The 25,227-nt window shown below is 39.5% G+C and overlaps 1 long non-coding RNA gene across 2 annotated transcripts in view; it reads left to right on the top strand.

Moving 5' to 3' along the window:
• The first annotated feature begins 143 nt into the window (after nt 1-143).
• The window catches only part of LOC147573072 (uncharacterized), a 70,727-nt gene continuing 45,643 nt past the window's right edge, over nt 144-25,227 (top strand). Inside the window, exon 1 of one of the 2 annotated variants that reach the window (XR_015245685.1) lies at nt 144-303. This is a non-coding gene — a long non-coding RNA (uncharacterized LOC147573072). Of the gene's footprint in view, nt 304-7,920; nt 7,989-25,227 lie in introns of those variants that run through there. The other variant, XR_015245687.1, reaches the window with a different exon arrangement.

The following is a 25,227-nucleotide window of genomic DNA, read 5'->3' as shown; positions in this document are numbered from 1 at the left end:
GTGAGGCCCCCTGAGTGGCTGGCGGGTCGGGGAAGCGCGTGGAGAGGACGCCGTGGGAGTCACAACGCGCAGAGCGCCCACGTGTCGAGGCGCGGGCGGCGCTCGCTGGGGAGCTGGACTCGAGGACCGCGCGCCTTACGCCAGAGTCGCCCCACGTCGGGGGCTGCGAGTGGCCCCCGCAGCAGGCTTGCGGGCCCCCGAGTGGGGGGAACCTCTGCAAGTTCTCTGCTGCCGCCCACAGACCCTAGAGGGCGGCCACTGAATCTCTCCCAACTTCCTGCCACGAGCTACTGGCCCGCTGAGGTGACCATGACACTTGAGGGAGAGGGGAGCCCGCGAGAGTCGGAGGGTGGTGGGGTGGTCCAGCGGGGTCTAGAGGCAGAGAGCCTGGGGGCAAGCGCACGGGCCGCGAGGTAGGGCCCTGAGGGTCTGGGGGCCTCGGGCAGTGCTGGGTGGGGCCCCACACTCTAAGGGGTCCCGGGCGGGGGGTCCAGAGCGCGCAGGGGGCAGGGAGGCGCGTGCCGGCCAGGTGGCGGGGCTGCAGGGAGGAGGGGGCAGGCTGGGGGACTGGGTGCGTGCGCGCATGCGCGAGGAAGGGTCCGTGGCCGCTGACCTGCTCGCGGGGCCGGCAGGCAGCTGGGCGGTTGGCGAAGGCGTTGGGAGGAGGTCCCGCGCCCGGTGACCCGCGTCCCTTAGCGGCAGAGGCGCAGGTGTAGCACTGGCGGTTTCGAGGCCCGAGCGGGGAATGGGGGACCACCCCGCCTGGTGGTGTCTTCTCCCCACATTTCCCCGGGGAGGCGGAGGGTGGGCTTCCTGGACTTCCCCGAAGGCCCACCCCATGGCCGCACTGTTGAGCGCAGAGCCGGAAAGTGCGAACCATCTAACACCCCCAAAAGCCCCAATACACTGGAACCCTCCACAACCCTTTCTGCCCCCTCCAAAGCCCGTTGTATGTAACATATATATTATAATATTCCCCGTACCTCGCTGTCTAACATCGCTCGCCACCACACCCAGCGTTGACCCTCCATCCTGTAGTTTTGCATGTCCCTCACTGGACCTCACTCCCTTCCTTTTCCTCTCCAAGTGCCCCTGCTCTGGGGAATGCATCCCGGACTTCCCAGGGAGGAGAAAGTGCCAAAACAAGCACATGACGTAGGAGACACTTCTCTGGACCCCAAGACACACAGAGAAGCTAATGGGAACACATTAAACAAACAGAATTTTATTTTGGTTTCCTTTAGTATTTGAAAGCCAGGGGTCTGGAGGCACGTGTTTTGGGTCTAGGGCTGGGGTGTCCAGAATTGACTTGCTGTGTGACTGTCCCAGTCAGCTGGGGCTGCTGTAATAGAATACCTACCGTGGGCTGGGCCACCCAAATGTATTTCTCACAGTTCTGGAGGCTGGGAAGTCTCAGTTCAGAGGTCCGTGAGATTCAGTGTGTGGTGAGAGCCTGATTTCTGGGAGCAGGGGAACTCTCTGGGGCCCTGTCTTATAATATGGGCACTAATCCCATTCATCGGGGCTCCATCCTCATGGCCTCATCACGTGCCCAATGTCCCTCATCCTGATACCATCACATCCGGGTCTGGATTTCAACATAAGAATCCGGGTCTGGATTTCAACATAAGAGGAGGGGAGGACCCAGACAGTCAGATTATAGCAATGACCCAAGGTAAACTTTGACTTAAGCCTGGGTTTCCTTGTCTGAAAGAACCTGGATATTACACGTACCCATCTCTCAGGGTGACTAGACTATTTCAACTGACAGAACACAGTAAGTGTTCAATAAATAGAAGGGGTATGGAAGTTCAGTGCTGCAGGAAGCTCACGTTGTCTTAGTTTTCTTCTGTCAAAGCAAAAATTGCACTGGATGAAGTAAAACAGGCAAGGAAGACTTTATGTGAGGCTACCGGAGCAGGGAAGAGAGGCCAGAACTCAGTCTGAGCTCAACTCTGCTGAAACAAAGGGTGGGAAGGTGTTTGTGGACTGAGGTGAGACAGTGGGAAAGTTGGAAAAGTTGGAGGTTGTTATGCCCAGAATTCGTGATCCCCAAAGACCACTAGGGAGCCGAGTCCGATGCAAAAGCAAAAGAGCCTTTATTCGAGCTAGCTCGAGCTCAATCCCCTACCTGCACCGACGCAGCAGTGAGATACCAGGGAGAGCCATCGAGTTTCAAAAGCACAAAGGTTTTATAGGGGTCTAGGGGCAGTTGGTGAGGTAATGGCTGTGGCCTCAGCCGATTGGCTGGGGAAGGGTCGGAGTCCTGTTACGCAGGTCGCTGGGCGTGTTTTGATCAGGAAGTTTGAACCGGTGAGCGGTGAGCGGGAGGTTACTCAAGGGGAGGAGGTGCGGTCTGAGGTTTCTGCCATTTTCCCGGAAAAGGGGTCATGTCAGGGACATAGTCACTCAAGGTGGAGGACACAGAACAAGATGGAGTCGGCCGGCGTAGGCCCGCCCTTTCAGAGGGAAGGTTGACCAGGAGAACACCTTGAGTAACTTCCTGAGTTTGTCCATGTGGTTCTCTGATGAGGCCATCTGTGTTTGCTGATTGGTGCCTGTTGAACGCTAGCTCCCCCCTCGCACAGAGACTGGGAATAGGGGTGTTATCTTCCTTAAGGATTACGTGTCAAAGGATGACTCCCAGGTCCTTCAGAAAGGCAGTTTGGGGTTGTAAAACAGGAAAGAGGCTTGTAAAAAAGGGTTATCTGTATTTTAAACAGAGAAAGGATGTATAATTACAAGTTTTCTAAAGCACATGTTCAAAGAAAAGGGTGGTTAGGACCTAGAGCCAGAAGAGCCTTTCTAAAGGTTGGTCCAGCTCAGAGTAAACAGGCAGGCCATCTTGGTCACCTCATTGTATGCAAAGTAGGCAGAAGATTTAAAAGGAAAGATGCCTCTGTATTAGCAGAGTTAAGAAAGCTGCTATATTTCACTCAGAACAACTCATGGGGCGCTTGGGTGGCTCACTCAGTTGAGTGTCCAACTTTGGCTCAGTTCATGATCTCTCCGTCTGTGAGTTCAAGCCCCACGTTGGGCTCTGTGCTGACAGCTCAGAGTCTGGAGCCTGCTTCGGATTCTGTGTCTCCCTCTCTCTTGCCCCTCCCCTGCTCATGCTCTGTCTCTCTCTGTCTCAAAAATAAATTTAAAAACATTATATATAAAAAAAAAAAAGAACAGCTAAGTACTTTTAAGAAAAGTAAATGAAGTAAGTATAGTGACTAAAAATCTCATTTTAAGAAATCAGCACTGTAAGCAATGTAATAGCTTAATTTTCAGTAACTCCATTTAATTGTGTTTTTGGAACCCACACAATAGACTGCCCTAAAACTTTTCAGACATACTAGGTTTGTGCCTCTTCTACGTCCTCTTCTTTTCCCTCCCACCCCAGTGTTACATCCAGCTTTGGAGAGGACAAGAGTGGTAGTGAAATTAGTATTTAGGGCCAGGATATTGTGGGTGAACTGATTGCTGGCCAGGCTCTTTTAGACTCTTCTTCCTGAAGGTTCTCCCAAATCTGTCTTGGAGGTAGTGAAGGAGGTGGAATGACAGGTTTTTAAGAAGCTTTGTACTCCCTCTTTGTGTATAATTCCAAATCACATGAGTTACCCTAGAAAGGATAAATGGTAAAAATTAGACTTTGTCCTTTTAGGCTTAGGTGTTCCTCACTCTTCTTTGAGACAAAAAAAAAAAAAAAAAAAAAAAAAATTGGGAATGTAGTACTTCAATACTAAGATTGTACTAAAGTGCAAAGTTATGGTTAATATATCAAAATATTATTCACTATAAGAGCAAGAGAAAAAAGTTCTTGGGTCAGCTAGTACATCAGGTAGTTCTTTCTTCACAGATTTTTACCCCCAACATCTGAAGAAGCAATTAGAACAATAGTACAGGTGAATTGTGTAGAATTCAAATCTTAAAGGCATAACAAATTATAGAATGTGTAAATCTCCTATATTCCACCACCTGAGAGACAAGTACTGTCAACACATTTGTTTATTCTGTCATTTTTCTTCTTTATACATAAACTAACATATGTTTTTTTTAAAAAAGCATTTATATCACATAGAATGTTTTTCATCTTTCCCCCTTTCACGATATATTATCCTCTCATGAAATTTATCCTCTTTAAAACAGATGAAATAAAATTTCACTGAAGGGATTGCCATTATTTATGCAATCATTCTGTTTTCATTTTATCTTACTATTTCCAGTATTCTGGTGAATGATCATTTTTTTTTTTTTTTTTTGGTATGAATCTTTGTTTTGCTATGGTTTTGCTTTAGGAACTTTGTTTCTGTAGTTTTTTTTTTTTCTCTTTAAGACTTTGATTGGCATAAACTCCTTTATTATTAATGTAGCAGACATATATTGAGTGTCTTTTATCAATCAGTGAGGAGTAATATTTACCCTGAGGTGAAGCCCTCCCTCCTAATGAAAAATTGAAGAATGGCACTATTGCAGAGTTAGAAGGTTGTATGAATTATAAGTTGATGTTATGCCATTGCCATATAAACAGAACACCTGCCATGCCATTTTGAGTGAGGTTAGTCTTTTATTGAGAATTGCAATCTTTATATAAATAATGCACAGTGCACCAGGCTTCATGTTGTTTGAGACCCAAAAGAAAATTACACTATCCCTACTATAGGGCTGTCGAAGGTGTCTTGTCACATTCTTAAAGCTAAAGATTGGTTTTTTGCTTTTTGGTTTTTTACCCTTTGTGTTCAATGAGTAGGAGCTACAATGATCTTTAAAATGTGTTTCGCTTGAAGTATAATTTACATAAGATGGAATGCCCAGATTTTGAGTGACAATTTGATCGGTTTTGAAAAATGCATACCTCTGTGAAGACACAGACTATTTGTATCACAACAGAGAATATCCTCCTGCCCCTTTGTTTTCAACCACCACTCACCCTGCTCACCCTAACCCTTGATAGGATTTTGCCTATTCTGGGTACCGTCTTAACGGAATCATGTGGGCTGTACATTTGTGTCTGGCTCTTTTCCCCAGTACCCCTTGGTCACATCCTCCCATAACTAGAGTACTGATCTGTTTTCTGTTCCTAAAATTTTATATGAATTTTTTATGTATTCTAGATAGAAGATCTTTTTTTTTTTTTTTTTTTTTTAAATTTTTTTTTTTCAACGTTTATTTATTTTTGGTACAGAGAGAGACAGAGCATGAACGGGGGAGGGGCAGAGAGAGAGGGAGACACAGAATCGGAAACAGGCTCCAGGCTCCGAGCCATCAGCCCAGAGCCCGACGCGGGGCTCGAACTCACGGACCGCGAGATCGTGACCTGGCTGAAGTCGGACGCTTAACCGACTGCGCCACCCAGGCGCCCCTAGAAGATCTTTATCAGATACATGTATTACGAATATTTCCTTTTTCTGGCTGGCTTTTTGGTTTTTTTCAGCAATGTCTTTTGAAGAGTAAAAGTTTTTTATATTGCTTACATCCAGTTACATTTTCTTTTGTGCCTCATAGTTTGGGTGTCCTAAGTAAGAAATCTTCATATACCAGGTTAATGGGATTTTCTTCTGTTTCCTTTGAAAGTTTTATATTTTTAGACTTTTAATTTAGATCTGTCATATATTTGGGGTTCATTTTTGAGGTAAGGTCAGTGCTCATTTTTTTTTTCCCATTCACATATTCAGTTGTCCCAGCACCATTGTTTGAAGTCTTTTCTTTACCCATTGAATTCCTTTGGTAATTTGTGGGAAATAATTGACCATATTTATGTGAATCTATTTCTGGATCCTATTCTGTGTCGTTGATCATAGTTTTTATCTCTTCACCAATACCACACAGGGTTGTTTCTCCCCCCCCCCCCATTTTTGTGGTGCTTATTTCCCCCCTTCCATTTGAAGAACTCTATATTTTAGAGAGATGAGCCCTTTGCCTGTCATATGCATTGCTAGTTTCCTCAGTTTGTCATTTGTCTTTTAACTTGGCTCACGTTACTATTTACTGCACAACACTTACTTTTTTTATATATATATTATAATATGAAACTTGTATTGCTAGTGGATTTTGATTTCATGGAGACTTTTCCCATTTCCACATTTTACCTTTTCCAAATGAGTATTATTTTGTTCTAGCAACATTTATTAAAAATACATCTTTTGCCCAGTGAATTCATTGTCACTTACAGCATATCCTGAATTTCTGTATGTGTTTTGGTTTATTTCTTGACTTTCTATTCTGTTCCATTTTTCTGACTTTCAATTATTTTACTAGTACCACCCATTTTTAAGTAGACTTTATAGAATGTTTTAACATCTGGTAGAGCTAAACTTCACCTCATTAATCTTATTTTTCAGTGTTTTCCTAGCTGTTTTTTCTTACCTTTCCACATAAACTTTAGAATGAAAAAGAAACTTACTGGTTATTATTTTCAGTGAGACAACATTAAATACATACTGACTTGGGAGAAGAATGATATATTTATTTTATATCATTCTATTTAAGAACAAGGAATATTTTTCCAACTGTTCAAATCAATTTCTGAGTTTTACAAGAGGGCTTTAAAGTTTTCCTCATTTAAAATCGCACATCTGTTGTTATATTTGTTTCTAAGTATTTTGTCTTTTTGTTACCATTATAAACTGGAATGTTCTCTTCTTTTATGCCTTGTAATAAGTTTTCTGTTTATAAGAACTGTGTATGTGAAAGTTACTGGTTTTTACATTAATTTTATATATTACTACAAATTAAGTAAAATTTTATATACTATTAAAATTTAAGAAGATTTAATTTTTTGCTTTTCACTCTGATTCTTTTAGGTCAAGCAATTATATCTGCTTGATAGTTTTACTCTTGTTTTCTCTTGTCTGATTTCATTGTCTAATATCCTTAATACATTGTGAAACCGTAGTGAGTACACTGGCCATCATTCTTTGTGTGTACATTTTACTGTGTTAGAACATATTCATGAATTCCTATTCGTTTTTAGTGGTTTTAATCAGGAACAGAAGTTAAATTTTGTCAGAGGCCTTTTCAAGGAGGTGATTGTAAGATTTTTCCCCCCCTGAGATATATTAATATGGTGAATTACATGATAGATTTTCTAATATTGAACCACCCTTCTGTTCCTGGAATAAATGCCACCTGCTTAGAGTGTTAATTTTTTTTAATGTAATTATGCTTGGTAGTATTCTATTCAGAATTTTTGCATTGATATGTGCGTGGAATTAGTGGGGTTTTTTGGGAAGTAGTCTTTGATAGGTTTGCTTTCTAAAAATAATTTGGTCATTTACTTTATATGCTCTTGAAATTTTAAGTAGTATTGGAATTGTATGATATTTGAAGGTTTGACAGAATTTCCCTATGCTATGATGGAGCATTTCTCTGATACTATTTGTGTTTCTTTGATGAAAATTGGACTGTTTTATATCTCCAAAAGGATAAATTTTGGTATATTGTATTTTTCTAGGAAATTTTCCATTCAAATAGATTTTAAAATGTATTTGCATAATGTTATACATGTAATCTCTTATGATTTAAAAAAAATCCTCTGTTTAAATGTGTTTTCCTCCTTGTCTTTTTATAGTATTTTTTTCTCCTTTTCTTGAACAGGTTAGCTAGTTGTTTTTCCTTTCCTTTTCCCCATAGAACCAATTTTGATTTTTTTTAAATTCTGAAGTTCTTCAGTTTTTTAACCCCATAATTTTCCTTATTTTTGTTATTTTCTTTAGCCTCCTATTTTCCATTTTAATATTGTAGTTTTTTTCAATTTACCTATTTTTTTATTAACATGAGCATTTATGTTGTCTTTAAAAAAAATTTTTTTTATATCTATTTTTGAGACACAGAGAGACAGAGCATCAGTGGAGGAGGGCCAGAGAGAGGGAGACAAAGAATCTGAAGCAGGTTCCAGGCTCTGAGCTGTCAGCACAGAGCCCAATGCAGGGCTCAGACTCACCAACGGCAAGATGGTGACCTGAGCAGAAGTTGGAAGCTCAACCCACTGAGCCACCCAGGTGCCCTGTTATCTTTGTTTCCTTCAATCACTGTTTAAATAGTTTCTGATTTATTTACTAAGGCTTATATACCCTCACTTATTTTTTGTCTACTTGCCTTTTCTTGGACTGTTTTATTAAGTTATCCTGTCATTAGTGTGCCTGTGTTTATTCCTTGGCATTTCTTGTAGTTGGGTTTTATGTATTACTCAGAGCAGAGATAAAATTATTGTTTCTTTCTCATAAATTGTAGACTTCAGCAATATAAATTTTTCTTTGCCTTTTGGCCTGATTTCTACTGTGCCTGCTCCTTGCTTGTAATACTTGCCTGTTGTAACTTGGCATTTATAGATTTTTTAGCCTTCTTAATCATTTTTATTTTATTGAACTATAATTTACATATGGTGAAATGCTCAGATATTAAGTGTACTATCCGGTCTGTCTTGACAAATATATATCAAAACATGGTACACTGCCATCACCCCATAGAGTTCTCTTGTACCTGAGTTTGAGGTCCCCAAGACTACCTCTATATTTAAAGACTTGCTAGAAGTACTCACAGTACTAATCATATAGTCATATTCATGGCTAAGATTTATTGCAGTGATGTAGGAAGGATATACAGCTGGGTCATAATGAAAAAGACACAGGTGGAGTCTAGAGGAATGTGCAGTTTTCTTTATGCTCACTCTCCCCCCTGAGGGGATACATGTAGCTCACTCTTCCCTTAGCAGCAAGAATGACGTGACACATGTGATGTTTCTGCCCATATAAGCCCATCAGAGACTCAGCCCCCAAGTTTTTGATTGTACAGCAATCATATAGGTACCCTTTGCCTTGCATGTACCAAAATTCCAGGCTCCCAGAAGGAAAGCAGGTATTCAGCATGTCGGAGAGAAAAGACTTCCTTCTGCAGTCAGAGTCCTTGGCTAGGCCTGAGAATTAAACTGATGTAAGACAGACTAACAGAAGAAAAGCATGCAAATTTTATTTAACATTTTTACATGCATATGGGGGTCTTCATAAGGAAAATGAAGACCTAAAGCATCAGTTTGGACTCAGAGGTTATATACTTTTTTAACAAAGAAATGATAAATATGTGGAAATGTGATAAGACAAAAGGATTTGGGCTAGAGATAGTCAATTGTGGGAAAGTAAGAAATATATAGGGGGAAGTAATGGAAGATAAAGGTTATCTTAGTAGGGTTTTTTGTACAGGTCCTTTTCAGAGTGAACTTCAGTGTTCTGGTCATGCAAATGTTCTTTTTTTTCTGGTACAGAGAGGGTGCTTTCTTCATGTGAAATTGGTTTTTTGTTCTGTTCTCTTTGTTTTTTTTCCAGTTTCTCAGATTTTTTCCCCAAATTTTTATTTAAATTTTAGTTAACATATATAATGTAGTATTGGTTTCAGGAGTAGAAATTAGTAATTCATCATTTAAGTATAACACCCAGTGCTCAAAACAAGTGCCCTCCTAATGTCCATCACCCATTTAACCTATTCCTCACCCACCTCCCCTTCATCAACCCTCAGTTTGTCCTCTGTAGTTAAGAGTCTCTCTTTTGGTTTGTTTCCCATTTTTCTCCCTTCCTCTATGTGTATTTGTTTTACTTCTTAAATTCCACATATGAGTGAAATCATACAGTATTTTTCTCTGACTGATGTATTTCACTGAGTATAATACACTCTAACTCCATCCACGTTGTTGCAGATGGCAAGATTTCATTCTTTTGATGGCTGAGTAATATTCCATTGTATGTTTATACCATATCTTCTTAATCCACTCATCAGACTTTCATATAAAGTTTTATGACTGTTTTTAGATATAAAGGGAGGAGGTCAGAAAGCCCTTCTTGCATCTGTTGTTACTCAAATTCCCTCATTCAAAATAATAAATATACCAAAGCAGAATATTTTGGAGAGAACCCCTCTCCAAAAGGGGAATATTTTGGAGAGAACCCCCAGAGAATATTTTGTTCTGAACCCCTTCAAACATAAACCACGTTGTTTGGGCCGAAACGATTTAGGTTCAGTGAGTGCCACCTATCGGTTGGAGAAGGGTAGGAATCTCCTGAGATCCAAGTTTTCATATGCTAGCCAGGGTCCATTCTTGCAAGAACGCCTTGGTAGGGATATCAGTTTCATGCCTTTGTTAACTTTCCTGTGCAGTGTCCCTTCTCAGTCATTCTAGTGTATGTATTGAGGTATCTTATTTTTGTTTAATGTTGTGTTTCACTGATACTCATACTACTACTCATCAGATCATTACAACTGATCAACCTCCATTAACACATCAGAATGTCCAGATCCGTAGTTTACATATTTTACAAGTTCATTCTTGGTATGTTACTTTACAGAAGATACTTGCAAATGACATCATACCCAATAAAGAGCTAGCATACAAAATATATAAAGAACTTACAAAACTCAACAACCAAACAACAAATAACCCAAGTAAACAATGTGCAGAATACATGAACAGACATTTCTCCAAAGAAGACATCCAGTTGGCCTTTGGAGTCAGATCCAAAAAAAATATTGGTAGGACCATTGTGAAGGAGCCTTATTGCCTGTTTTGTCCTAGGAGTTTTATGGTTTCAGGCAGGTCTTACATTCAAATCTTTCATCCATTTTGAGTTTGTTTTGCATATGGGGTAAGATAGTGATCCAATTGCATTTTTTTTGCGTGTAGCTGTTCAGTTTTCTCAACGTCATTTGCTGAAGAGACTGTCCTTTTGACATTGTATATTCTTACCTCCTTTGTTATAAGTTAATTGCCATGTATGCATGGATTTATTAAGGAGCTTGCTATTATTTTCCATTGATTTATTTTTTTGTTTTTATGCCAATACCATACTGTTCTGATTATTATAGCTTGGAAGTATACTTTGAAATCAGAGAGCATGTTACCTGTTAGCTTTGTTCTTCTTTCTCAAGATTGTTTTGGCTATTCAAGGTCTTTGTGGTTCCATATAAATTTTAGAATTATTCTAGTTTTATTAAAAAAAATGTCATTGGAATTTTGATAGGGATTACTTTGAATCTGTAGATTGCTTTTGGTAAAATGGACATTTTAACTCTTAATTCTAACAATCCATGAGCATGGAATAATCGTTCCATTTATCTGTGTCTTCTCCATTTTTTTTCCAACAATGTATTATAGAGTTCAGTATGCAGGTCTTTGACCTCCATGGTTAAATTTATTCCTAGGTATCTTATTATTTTTTTCTGGTGCAGCTGTAAATGGGATTATTTTCATAATTTTTCTCTTATTGTTTATTGTCAATGTATATAAATTCATATATTTGTGTATATTAATTTTGTATCCTGCAACTTTATTGAATTCCTTTATTCTGTTTTAGTAGAGTCTTTAGGATTTTTTATATATGGCAAACAGTTTTACTTCTTTCTTTCAAATTTGGATACCTTTTATTTCTTTTTCTTGTCTGATTGCTGTGGCTAAGAATTGCAAGACTATGCTGAATAAAAGTGGGGCTAGTGGACAGCCTTGTTTTGTTCCTGATCTTAGCTTTCAGCTTTTCACCATTAATATGATTTTAGCTGTGGGTTAGTCATAAATGGACTTTATTATGTTAAGGTATGTTTCCTCTGTTTTTACTTTGTTGAGAATTTTTATCACAAATGGATGCTAAATTTTGTCAGATGCTTTTTCTGCATCTGTTGGGATGATCATATCATTTTTATCTTTTATTTTGTTAATGCTATATCATATTGATTTGCAGATGTTGAGCCATCCTTGCATCCCTGGAATAAATCCCACTTGATCATGGTATTTGATCCTTTTAATATATTATTGAATTTGATTTGTTAATATATGTTTTTTTTAAAGAAGGGATAACAGTATTTAATGCACAATTTAAATTTTTACTTTTATTTATTTTTGAAGGAGAGAGAGACAGAGCACAAGTTGGGCAGGGGCAGAGAGAGAAAGAGACACAGAATCCAAAGCAGGCTCCAGGTTCTGAGCTGTCAGCACAGAGCCCAATGTGGGGCTCAAATTCATGAACTGTGAGATCATGACCTGAGCCAAAGTTGGACACTTAACTGACTGAGCCACCCAGGTGCCCCTGGTTTGTTAATATTTTGTTGAGTATTTTTACATCTGTATTTATCAGGGATACTGGCCTGTAATTTTATTTTTTGTGGTGTGATTGTCTGGTTTTGATACAGAGTAATGCTAGCCTTTTTAACTGAGTTTGGAATTGTTTCCTCCTCTTCATTTTTTTTTGAAGGAGTTTGAGAAGGTTAAGTATTAATTCTTCTTTGATAGTTTGTTAGTATTCACCAGTGAAGCTGTCTACTCCTAGAGTTTTGTTTTTTGGGCGGTTTTTTATTACTGTTACATTCCCTTTACTAATAATTGGTCTATTCAGAATTGCCTATTTCTTCATGTTTCACTCTTGGAAGATTATAAATTTCTAGGAACTTACTTCTAAGTTGTTCAGTTTGTTGATGTATAATTTTAATAGTGGTCTCATGATCCTTTGTATTTCTGTGGTATTAGTTGTAAATTCTCATCTTTCATTTGCGATTCTATCTGCACCCTCTCTCTCTTTTTCTTGGTGAGTCTAGCTAAAGTTTTATCAGTTTTGTTTATTGTGTCAAAGGACTAGCTCTTAGTTTCATTGATCTTTTCTATTGTTTTTTTAGTCCCTAATTTATTTCCATTATAATCCTTATTATTTCTTTTCTGGTAACTTTGGTCTATGTTTATACTTTTCAAGTTCTTTTAGTTGTAAAATTAGATTGTTTATTTGATTCATCTCTTGTTTCTTGAGATAGGGCTAAATTGCTAAAAAAAAAACAAAACAAAACAAAAAAAAAACCTTCCCTTTAAAACCACTTTTGCTGTATATCATAGATTTTGGTGTATCATAATTGTTTGCATTTTTTTAAATTTCTCCCCTGATTTCTTCTCTGAACTAGTTGCTGATCAGTAACATGTTTAATCTCCACATATTTGTAGTTTTCTAGTTTCTAGTAATTGACTTTAGTTTTATATCATTGTGTTAGAAAAAAAGGTTGATAAGATTTCAGTTTTCTTGAATTAGTGAGACTAGTTTTGTGGTTTAATATGTGATCAATTCTGGAGAATATTCTGTGTCCATTTGATAAGAATGTATATTCTGCTTTTTTATGGAATGTTTTGTATATATATATATTAAGTCCATCAGGTATAATGTGTTATTTAAGGCTGATGTTACCTTATGGATTTTCTGTCTGGATGACCTATCCATGGGGTGTGAAAATCCCCTACTATATACTACTGTCAGTTTCCCAATTTAGGTCTGTTAATATTTGTTTTATGTATTTTGGTGCTTCTTTGATGGGTGTGTATATGTATAAATGTCATATTTCCTTGCTGGATTGACTCTTTGATCATAATGTAGTGGCCATCTGTATTTTATTATATTTTCATTTCAAAGTCTTTTTTTTGCATGGTTTTAAAAATTAATTAATTGTGTATTTATTTTTTATTTTTATTTATTTAATATAATTAATTGTCAGATTGGCTTTCATACAACACCCAGTGCTCATCCCAACAAGTGCCCTCCTCAATGCCCATCATCCTCATTCCCCTCTCCACTACCCCCCTTAACCCTCATTTTGTTCTCTATATTTAAGAGACTCTTATGGTTTGTCTCCCTTCCTCCCTGTTTGTAACTTTTTTTCCTCCTTACCTTCCCCCATGGTCTTTAGCTAAGTTTATCACGATCCACATATGAGTGAAAACATATGGTATCTGTCTTTGTATGACTTATTTCACTTAGCATAATGCCCTCTAGTTCCATCCACATTGCTACAAATGGCATGATTTCCTTCTTTCTCATTGCCAAGTAGTATTCCATTGTATATATAAACCGCATCTTCTTTATCCATTCATCAGTTGATGGACATTTGGGCTCTTTCCATAATTTGGCTATTGTTGAAAGTGCTTCTATAAACATTGGGGTACATGTACCCCTATGCATCAGCACTCATATATCCCTTGGGTAAATTCCGAGCAGTGCTACTGCTAGGTCATAAGGTAGTTATGTTTTTAATTTTTTGAAGAACCTCCACACTGTTTTCCAGAGCGGCTGCACCAGTTTGCGTTCCCAACAACAGTGCAAGATGGTTCCCATTTCTCCACATCCTCTCCAGCATCTATAGTTGCCTGATTTGTTCATTTTAGTCTTTCTGACCTGTGTGAGGTGGTATCTCAGTGTGGCTTTGATTTGTATTTCCCTGCTGAGGAGTAACATTGAGCATTGCTTCATGTGTCTATTGGCCATTTGGATGTCTTCTTTGGAAAAGTTTCTATTCATGTCTTCTGCCCATTTCTTCACTGGATTATTTGTTTTTCAGGTGTGGGGTATGGTGAGTTCTTTGTAGATTTTGGATACTAGCCCTTTATCCAATATGTCATTTGCAGATATCTTTTCCCATTCCATCGGTTGCCTTTTAGTTTTGTTGATTGTTTCCTTTGCAGTGCAGAAGCTTTTTATCTTCATGAGGTCCAATAGTTCATTTTGGCTCTTAATTTCCTTGCCTTTGATGATGTGTAAAGTAAGAAAGTGTTGTGGCTGAGGTCAAAAAGATTGTTGCCTGCTTTCTCCTCTAGGGTTTTGATGGTTTCCTGTCTCCGTTCAGGTCTTTCATCCATTTTGAGTTTATTTTTGTATGTGGTGTAAGAAAGTGGTCTAGTTTCAACCTTCTGCATGTTGCTGTCCAGTTCTCCCAGCACCATTTTTTTTATTTTTTTTTATTTTTTTAATATTTATTTACTTTTGAGAGAGAGAGACAGAGCATGAGCAGGGGAGTGGCAGAGAGAGAGGGGGAGACACAGAATCCAAAGCAGGTGCAAGGCTCTGCGCTGTCAGAACAGAGCCTGATGCGGGGCTTGAACTTATGAAACGTGAGATCATGACCTGAGCCTAAGTCGGATGCTTAACTGACTGAGCCACCCAAGCTTCCCTCCCAGCACCATTTGTTAAAGAGACTTTCTTCCATTGGATATTCTTTCCTGCTTTGTCAAAGATGAGTTGGCCATACATTCGTGTGCCCAGTTCTGGGTTCCCTATTCTATTTCGCTGGTCTATGTGTCTGTTTTTGTGCCAATACCAAACTGTCTTGATGATTACAGCTTTGTAGTAGGGGCTAAAGTCTGGGATTGTGATGCCTCCCACTTTGGTCTTCTTAATTATTACTTTGGCTATTCGAGGTCTCTTGTGGTTCCATACAAATTTTAGGATTGCTTGTTCTAACTTTGGGAAGAATGCTGGTGTAATTTTGATTGGGAATGCATTGAATGTGTAGATTGCTTTGGGTACCCTTGACATTTGAACAATATTTATTCTTCCAATCCATGAGCACCGAATGTTTTTTCATTTCTTTGTGTCTCCTTCAGTTTCTTTCATAAGCTTTCTATAGTTTTCAACACATAGGTTAGTTAGGTTTTATTCCTAGGTATTTTATGCTTCTTGGTGCAAGTGTGAATGGAATCAGTTTCTTTATTTGTCTTTCTGTTGCTTCATTATTAGTGTATAAGAATGCAACCGATTTCTGTACATGGATTTTGTATCCTGCGACTTTGCTGAATTCATGTATCAGTTCTAGTAGACTTTCAGTGGAGTCTATCGGATTTTCCATGTATAATATCATGTCATCTGCAAAAAGTGAAAGCTTGACATCATCTTTGCCAATTTTGATGCCTTTGATTTCCTTTTGTTGTCGGATTGCTGATGCTAGCACTTCCAACACTATGTCAAACAACAGCGGTGAGAGTGGACATCCCTGTCGTGTTCCTGATCTCAGGGAAAAAGCTCTCAGTTTTTCCCCACTGAGGATGATGTTAGCCGTGGGCTTTTCATAAATGGCTTTTATGATGTTTAAGTATGTTCCTTCTATCCCAACTTTCTCGAGGGTTTTTATTAAGAAAGGATGCTGAATTTTGTCAAATGCTTTTTCTGCATCGATTGACAGGATCATATGATTCTTTTCTATTATTGATGTGATGTATCACATTGATTGAATTGTGAATGTTGAACGAGCCATGCAGCCCAGGAATGAATCCCACTTGTTCATGGTGAATAATTCTTTTTATATGCTGTTGTATTTGATTTGCTAGTGTCTTATTGAGATTTTTGCATCCATATTCATCAGGGATATTGGCCTGTAGTTCTCTTTTTTTGCTGGGTCTCTGTCTGGTTTAGGAATCAAAGTAATGCTGACTTCATAGAATGAGTCCAGAAGTTTGCCTTCCCTTTCTATTTTTTGGAAAAGCTTGAGAAGGATAGGTATTAACTCTGCTTTAAATGTCTGGTAGAATTCCCCAGGGAAGCCATCTGGTCCAGGACTCTGACTTGTTGGAAGATTTTTGATAACAGATTCAATTTCTTCACTAGTTAATGGGTCTGTTCAAATTTTCTGTTTCTTCCTTTTGAGTTTTGGCAGTGTGTGGGTGTTTAGGAATTTGTCCATTTCTTCCAGGTTGTCCAGTTTGTTGGCATATAATTTTTCCTAATATTCCCTGATAATTGCTTGTGTTTCTGAGTGATTGGTTGTAATAAAGCCATTTTCATTCGTGATTTTATCTATTTGGGTCCTCTCTGTTTTCTTTTTGAGAATCCTGGCTAGAGGTTTATCAATTTTTTTATTTTTTTCAAAAAACCAACTCTTAGTTTCATTGATCTGTTCTGTTGGGTTTTTTTTGGGGGGGGGGGTTGGATTCTATATTGTTTATTTCTGCTGTGATCTTTGTTATTTCTCTTCTGCTGGGTTTGGGGTTTCCTTGCTGTTCTGCTTCTAGTTCCTTTAGGTGTACTGTTAGATTTTGTATTTGGGATTTTTCTTGTTCTGAGATAGGCCTGGATTGCAATGTATTTTCCTGTTAGGACTCTCTTTGCTCCATCCCAAAGGGTTTGGATTGTTGTGTTTTCATTTTAATTTGTTTCCATATATTTTTTAATTTCTTCTATAATTGCCTGGTTGACCCATTCCTTCTTTAGTAGGGTGTGCTTTAACCTCCATGCATTTGGAGGTTTTCCAAACTTTTTCCTATGGTTGATTTCAAGTTTCATAGCATTGTGATCTGAAAGTGTGCATGGTATGATCTTAATTCTTTTATATTTGTTGAGGGCTGTTTTATGACCCAGTATGTGATCTATCTTGGAGAATGTTCCTTGTGCACTCAAGAGGAAAGTATATTCTGCTGCTTTAGGGTGGAAAGTTTTAAATATATCTGTCAAGTCCATCTGGTCTAGTGTATCATTCAGGACCATTGTTTCTTTATGATTTTCTGTCTAGATGATCTGCCCCTTGTTGTAAGTGGATTATTAAAGTCCCCTGAAATTACCACATTCTTACCAGTAAGATTTCTTATGCTTGTGATTGTTTTATATATTTGGGTGCTGCTGAATTTGGTCCATAGACATTTATAATTGTTAGCTCTTCCTGATGGATAGACCTCATAATTATTATATAATGCCCTTCTTCATCTCTTGTTACAGCCTTTAATTTATTTTTTTAATATATGAAATTTATTGTCAAATTGATTTCCATACAACACCCAGTGCTCATCCCAAAAGATGCCCTCTTCAATGCCCACCCCCTACCCTTCCCTCCCTCCCACCCCCCCATCAACCCTCAGTTTGTTCTCAGTTTTTAAGAGTCTCTTATGCTTTGGCTCTCTCCCACTCTAACCTCTTTTTTTTTTTCCTTCCCCTCCCCCATGGGTTTCTGTGAAGGTTCTCAGGATCCACATAAGAGTGAAAACATATGGTATCTGTCTTTCTCTGTATGGCTTATTTCACTTAGCATCACACTCTCCAGTTCCATCCACGTTGCTACAAAGGGCCATATTTCATTCTTTCTCATTGCCATGTAGTACTCCATTGTGTATATAAACCACAATTTCTTTATCCATTCATCAGTTGATGGACATTTAGGCTCTTTCCATAATTTGGCTATTGTTGAGAGTGCTGCTGTAAACATTGGGGTACAAGTGCCCCTATGCATCAGCACTCCTGTATCCCTTGGGTAAATTCCTAGCAGTGCTACTGCTGGGTCATAGGGTAGATCTATTTTTAGGAACCTCCACACTATTTTCCAGAGCGGCTGTACCAGTTTGCATTCCCACCAACAGTGCAAGAGGGTTCCTGTTTCTCCACATCCTCTCCAGCATCTATAATCTCCTTATTTGTTCATTTTGGCTGCTCTGACTGGCGTGAGGTGGTATCTGAGTGTGGTTTTGATTTGTATTTCCCTGATGAGGAGCGATGTTGAGCATCTTTTCATGTGCCTGTTGGCCATCTGGAGGTCTTCTTTAGAGAAGTGTCTATTCATGTTTTCTGCCTATTTCTTCACTGGATTATTTGTTTTTTTGGGTGTGGAGTTTGGTGAGCTCTTTATAGATTTTGGATACTAGCCCTTTGTCCGGTATGTCATTTGCAAATATCTTTTCCCATTCCATTGGTTGCCTTTTAGTTTTGTTGGTTGTTTCCTTTGCTGTGCAGAAGCTTTTTATCTTCATGAGGTCCCAGTAGTTCATTTTTGCTTTTAATTCCCTTGCCTTTGGGGATGTGTCAAGTAAGAAATTGCTGCGGCTGAGGTCAGAGAGGTCTTTTCCTGCTTTCTCCTCTAGGGTTTTGATGGTTTCCAGTCTCACATTCCGGTCCTTTATCCATTTTGAGTTTATTTTTGTGAATGGTGTAAGAAAGTGGTCTAGTTTCATTCTTCTGCATGTGGCTGTCCAGTTCTCCCAGCACCATTTGTCAAAGAGACATTGGATATTCTTTCCTGCTTTGTCAAAGATGAATTGGCCATACTTTTGTGGGTCTAGTTCTGGGGTTTCTATTCTATTCCATTGGTCTGTGTGTCTGTTTTTGTGCCAATACCATGCTGTCTTGATGATTACAGCTTTGTAGTAGAGGTTACAGCCTTTAATTTAAAGTCTAGTTTGTCTGATATAAGTATGGCTACTCCAGCTTTCTTTTGACTTCCAATAGCATGATGGATAGTTTGCCATCCCCTCACTTTCAATCTAAAGGTGTCCTCGGGTCTAAAATAAGTCTCTCATAGACAGCAAATAGATGGGTCTTGTTTTTTATCCATTCTGATACCCTATGTCTTTTGATTGGCACATTTAGTCCGTTTACATTCAGTGTTATTGAAAGATATGGGTTTAGAATCGTTGTGATCTCTGTAGGTTTCATGCTTGTAGTGAGGTCTCTGGTACTTTGTGGTCCTTGCAACATTTCATTCACAGAATCCCCCGTAGGATCTCTTGTAGGGCTGGTTAAGTGGTGATGAATTCCTTCAGTTTTTGTTTAGGAAAACCTTAATCTCTCCATCTATTCTGAATGACAGACTTGCTGGATAAAGGATTCTTGGCTGAATATTTTTCCTGTTCATCAAATTGAAGATTTCCTGCCATTCCTTTCTGGTCTGCCAAGTTTCAGTAGATAAGTCTGCTACTACCCTTATGTGTCTACCTTTGTATGTTAAGGCCCATTTATCCCTAGCTGCTTTCAGAAATCTCTCTTTATCCTTGTATTTTGCCAGTTTGAGTATGATATGTATGCAGATCAATTCAAGTTGCGTCTGAAGGAAGTTCTCTGTGCCTCTTGGAGGTCTTTTCTTTTTTTTTTAACGTTCATTTATTATTGAGAAACAGAAAGAGACAGAGCATGAACATGGGAGGGGCAGAGAGAGAAGGGGAGACACAGAATCCAAAGCAAGCTCCAGGCTCTGAGCTGTCAGCCCAGAGCCCAACACGGGGCTCAAACTCACAAACTGTGAGATCATGGCCTGAGCTGAAGTTGGATGTTTAATGGACTGAGCCACCCAGGCGCCCCTGTGCCTCTTGGATTTCAATGTCTGTTTCCTTCCCCAGATAGGGGAAGTTCTCAGCTATGATTTGTTCAAGTACATCTTCAGCCCCTTTCTCTCTCTCCTTCTTCTTCTGGAACTCCTATGATACGGATATTGTTCTGTTTCATTGAATCCCTTCTTTCTCTAATTCTCCCCTCATGATCCAGAATTTTTTTTCACTCTCTTTTTCTCAGCTTCCTCTTTTTCCATAATTTTATTTTCTAATCCACCTCTTCTCCCCACTGCCTCTTCAGTCCATGCTGTGACCACCTCCATTTTATTTTGCACCTCATTTATAGCATTTTTTAATTCATCATGACTATTTTTTAGTTCCTTGATCTCTGCAGCAATAGATTCTCTGCTGTCTTCTGTGCTTTTCTCAAGCCTAGTGATTAATCTTATGACTATTATTCTAAATTCTTGTTCAGTTATATTCCTTATATCTCTTTTGATCAGTTCTTTAGCTGTCACTTCTTCCTGGAATTTCTTTTGTGGAGAATTCTTCCGTTTTGTCATTTTGGCTAGTTTTCTGTCCCTTATGCATTTTAAAAGCTTGTTATGTGCTCTGCACCTGTAAGCACTGCTGTATTAAAGGGGGGCGGTCATACACTGTCCAGGGTCTGGCCCTTCAAGCAGTGTTTTTTGGAGAGTGTTAACTTGCTCTCTGTTGCGACTTTGGTTGTTTTATTTCCCTACTGGCAGTGATTTTTTGGACCCTCCACCAGGTGTGCTTTGATTTGTTCCTTGAAGTAGCCCTGGAAAGGAAAACAAACAAACAAACAGAAAACAAAAACACACAAACACACAAATTTAAAAATAAGAAAAAAAGAAAAGAACCACAAACACCAGCCAGAAGTAAAGATCAGGGTGGAGACGGTCCTGATGGAAGAGCACATACTAAGGGAGAAAGGACAGGGGCTGGGGAAAAAGAAAAAGTAAACATTGACCAAGCAGAGAGACTAAATGGCCTAATCCAGAGAGAGAGAGAGAGAGAGAGAGAGAGGGAGGGAGGGAGGGAGGGAAAGGGAGAGAGGGAAAGAGAGAAGGAGGCAGGGGGGAAAAGAAAAGAAGATAAAGTTTCACAGACAGAGAAACTATACAGCTTAATTATTCCAGAGAGAGTGAAAGGAAAGAAGGAGGTGTAGAACATGTGTCAAGAGAATGGATTAAATATGTCTGTTTAAACAAACCAACAACCGGAGTAACCAGACTAGAAGAGGGAAGAGATAAGAAGAAAAAGAAGGGGGGCGACTGGGTGGCTCGGTCGGTTAAGCATCCGACTTCGGCTCAGGTCATGATCTCACGGTCCGTGAGTTCGAGCCCCGCGTCGGGCTCTGTGCTGACAGCTCAGAGCATGGAGCCTGTTTCAGATTCTGTGTCTCCCTCTCTCTCTGCCCCTCTCCTGTTCATGCTCTGTCTCTCTCTGTCTCAAAAATAAACAAACGTTAAAAAAAAAATTAAAAAAAAAGAAGAAGAAAAAGAAGGAAGAATATATCTATATAACGAGAATTGTCCAAGAATTAATCCAGGCTATGCAGCAGCGCTGGTCTGGAGGAGGAGGCCATCTGGTTCCTTAGCATCTCTCCTACCCCAGTAGATACCCAGTTACCCAGTGCAGAGGGGCATGGTTTGGTGTAGGTGGGTCCCACCTCCACTGTGGGCCCCACCGACTGATCCCTGAGGCCCCCGACTGATCCCTGAGGTGGTGGGGATAAAAATGGTGACTCCCTCCTCCCCAGTCTCTCTTCCACAGACCCAGTGTCCCAAATCACCTCGTTAGAGCCATCCTCACTGTGCCACAGGTACAGACGAGGTGGTCTGTCTCACTCTGCTAACTCCCACACCCTGGCGCTTGCTGGGTGGGATTCAAACTCCCGCTCGGCACCCCCAGTACTGGGAAGCGCAGCTCCACTCCACCCGATATGTGATCCCTGGACAGGCTTTGTCCTGTCCTGCAGCATTCCAGGAAGGGATCCCTTTTTCCTACTGCAGACTGCGCCTCTGACCTAGCCACCGAGCCGAAGGCTGACTCCCCTCCTCTTCAGGTGCACGAACAGGGCAGCCGGCCCCAGTCTGGAGAAAGCCCAGCAGTTACAGATTGGATCTTTCCCCATCCCAGTCCAAGGTTTTCCTCTTGTCCAGATACAGTCCTATGCTTCCCAAGTTGCTCTTTCTCTTCCCTTTGTCTGTCCACAGAAGAGGATCCCTCCCCTCCATTCCTTTAATCTCTCCCAGTTCGCAGCCACACACCTCTGGCCCATCAGATTGTCCCAGTGTATCCCTAGCAGCAACTCAGTCTCTTTTCCTCCCAGACTCTTGGGGTTCAAGGTCCTTTGGCTTCAACACTTCTTTGTTTGAGAAATGTGGGAAGTTCGGATCCCCCTACTTCTCCACCATGTTGGCCCCCTCCTAATTATTTATTTTTAAATAGGCTCCATACCCAGTGTGGGGCTTGAAGTCATGACCCTGAGGTCAAGTCACTTGCTCTACTGACTGAGCCAGCCAGTTACCTTAAAGTCTGTTTTGACTCTACTATAAGTAGAGCTACATCAGCTTTCTTTTTGTTTCAAAGAAACATGGAATATCTTATTCTGTCTGTCCTTCTTAAGTGAGTCTCTTATAGGCAATACATAGGTGTGTCTCATTTTTTTATCCAGTCAACAGCCATTCTTTGTCTTTTGATTGGAGAATTTAGTCCATTTATGTTTAAAATAATTATTGATTGTAGAGTAGTTCTATTTTTAGTTTTTTGAGGAACCTCCATACTCTTCTCCAGAGTGGCTACACCAGTTTTCATTCCCACCAGCAGTGCAAGATGGTTCCCTTTTCTGTGCATCTTCGGTAACACCTGTTGTTTCTTGTGTTGTTAATGTAATTCTGACAGGTGTGAGGTAGTGCCTCATTGTGGTTTTGATTTTTATTTCCCTAATGATAAGTGATAGTGAGCATTGTTTTCTGTGTGTTAGCCATCTGGATGTCTTCTTTGGAAAAGGGCCTCTTCATGTCTTCTTTGTTTCCATGTCTTAACTGGGTTATTTGATTTTGGGTGTTGAGTTTGGTAAGTTCTTTATAGATTTTGGATACTAACTCTTATCAGCTGTGTTATTTGGAAATGTCTTCTCCCATTCCATAGGATGCCTTTTAGTTTTGTTGGTTGTTGCCTTCACTGGGCAGAAACTTTTTTATCTTGATGAAGTCCCATTAGTTCATTTTTGTTTTTGGTTCCCTTGCCTCTGGAGACATGTCTAGTAAGAAGTTGCTACCTCCAAGTTCAAAAGAGGTTGCTGCCTGTGTTCTCCTCTAGGATTTTAATAGCTTCTGTTTCACATTTAGGTCTTTCATCCATTTTGAATTTATTTTTGTGTATGGTATAAGAAAGTGGTTCAGTTTAATTTTTCTGCATTTCACCATTCAGTTTTCCCAACACCATTTGTTGAAGAGAGTGTCTTTTTTTCCACTGGATATTCTTTCCTGATTTGTCAAAGATGAATTGACCATATAGTTGTGAGTCCATTTCTGGGTTTTCTGTTCTATTCCATTGATCTGTGTGTCTGTTTTTGTGACACTACCATACTATCTTAATGACTACAGCTTTGGAGCATAGCTTGAAGTCTGGAATCGCGATGCCTCTAGTTTTGCTTTTCTTGTTCGTGATTTCTTTGCTAATTCAGATTCTTTAGTGGTTCCATACATAGTTTAGGATTGTTTGTTCTCACTCTGTGAAAATGCTAGTGGTATTTTGATAGGGGTTGCATTAAATGTGTAGATTGCTTTGGATAGTATAGACATTTTGACATTGTTCCTCCAATCCATGAGCATGGAATTTTTTCCCATTTCTTTGTGTCCTTTCCATTTTCTTTCATAAGTGTTCTATAGTTTCTAAAGTACAGATCCTTTACCTCTTTGGTTAGGTTTATTCCTAGGAATCTTACTATTTTTGGTGCAGTTGTAAGTGGGATTGACTCCTTGATTTCACTTTCTGCTGCTTCATTCACTTTCTGCTGTATAGAAATGCAACAGATTTCTGTACATTGATTTTATAATCTGGAACTTTGATGAATTCATATATCAGTTTGAGTAATATTTGGTGGAAACTTTTGGGTTTTCTGCATAGAGTGTCATGTCGTCTGCAGATAGTAAAAATTTGACTTCTTTCTTTCCTATTTGGATGCCTTTATTTCTTTTGTTGTCTGATTGCTGAGACTAAGACTTCCAGTATTGTGTTAATTAGGATTGGTGAGTATTGACTTCCCTTCTTGGTTCTGACCATAAAGGAAAAGCTCTGTTTTTCCTCAGCAAGGATGATATTATCTGTGGGTCTTTTGTATATGGCTTTTATGGTGTTGAGGTATGTTCCATGTATTCCTACTTTGTTGAGGGTTTTTATCAAGAATGGATGCTGTGTTTTGTGAAATGCTTTTTCTGCATCTGGTAAGAGGATCATGGGATGCTTGGGTGGTTCAGTCAGTTAAGCATCCAACTCTTGATTTCAGCTCAGGTCATGATCTCATGGTCTGTGAAACTGAGCCCCACATTGGGCTCTGCACTGAGGGTGCAGAGCCTGCTTGGGATTCTCTCACCCTCCCTTTCTCTTGGCCCCTTCCCAGCTTTCTCTCCCTATCAAAATTAACAAATAAGCTCTTTAAAAAAGAAGATCGTATGCTTCTTATCCTTTCTTTTATTAATGTGGTGTATCACATTGATTGATTTGTGAATATTGAACCAGCCCTGCAGCCCAGAAATATATCCCACTTGATCATAGTAAATAATTCTTTTAGTACACTGTAGTTTCAATTTGCTAGTAACTTGTTAAGAATTTTTGCATCACTTTTCATCAGGAATATTGGCCTGTAGTTCTCCATTGTAGTGTGGTCTTTGTCTGGTTTTTGAATCAAGGTAATACCAGCCTCATAGGAGTTTGGGAGTTTTCCTTCTGTTTCAATTTTTTTGGAACAATTTGAGAAGAATAGATATTAACTCTTCTTAAATATATGGTAGAATTCCCCTGGGAAGCCATCTGGCCCTGCCTGGACTTATGTTTGTTGGCAGATTTTTGATTACAGATTCAGTTTCTTTGCTGGTTATGGGTCTGTTCACATTTTCTATTTCTTCCTGTTTTCATTTTGGTAGTTTGTGAGTTTCTAGGAATTTGTCCATTTCTTCCAGATTGCCCAGTTGTTGGCATATAATTTTTCATAGTAATCTCTTATAGTAGTTTGTGGTGTTGGTTGTGATTTCTCCTCTTTCATTTGTGACTTTATCTATTTGGGTCCTTTCTCTTTTCTTTTTGATAAGTCTGGCTAGGGGTTTATCAATATTGTTAATTCTTTCAAAGAACCAGCTCTTTGTTTCATTTTGTTCTACTGTTTTTGGGGATTTTTGTTTATT

Source organism: Puma concolor, chromosome E3 (assembly GCF_028749965.1).
Source record: "Puma concolor isolate L17-30 chromosome E3, mPumCon1.1.hap2, whole genome shotgun sequence".
In the NCBI taxonomy this organism is placed as follows: Eukaryota; Metazoa; Chordata; class Mammalia; order Carnivora; family Felidae; genus Puma; species Puma concolor.
The sequence above is the reverse complement of the archived record's forward strand: the minus strand, read 5'-3'. Positions and strand labels throughout refer to the sequence as shown.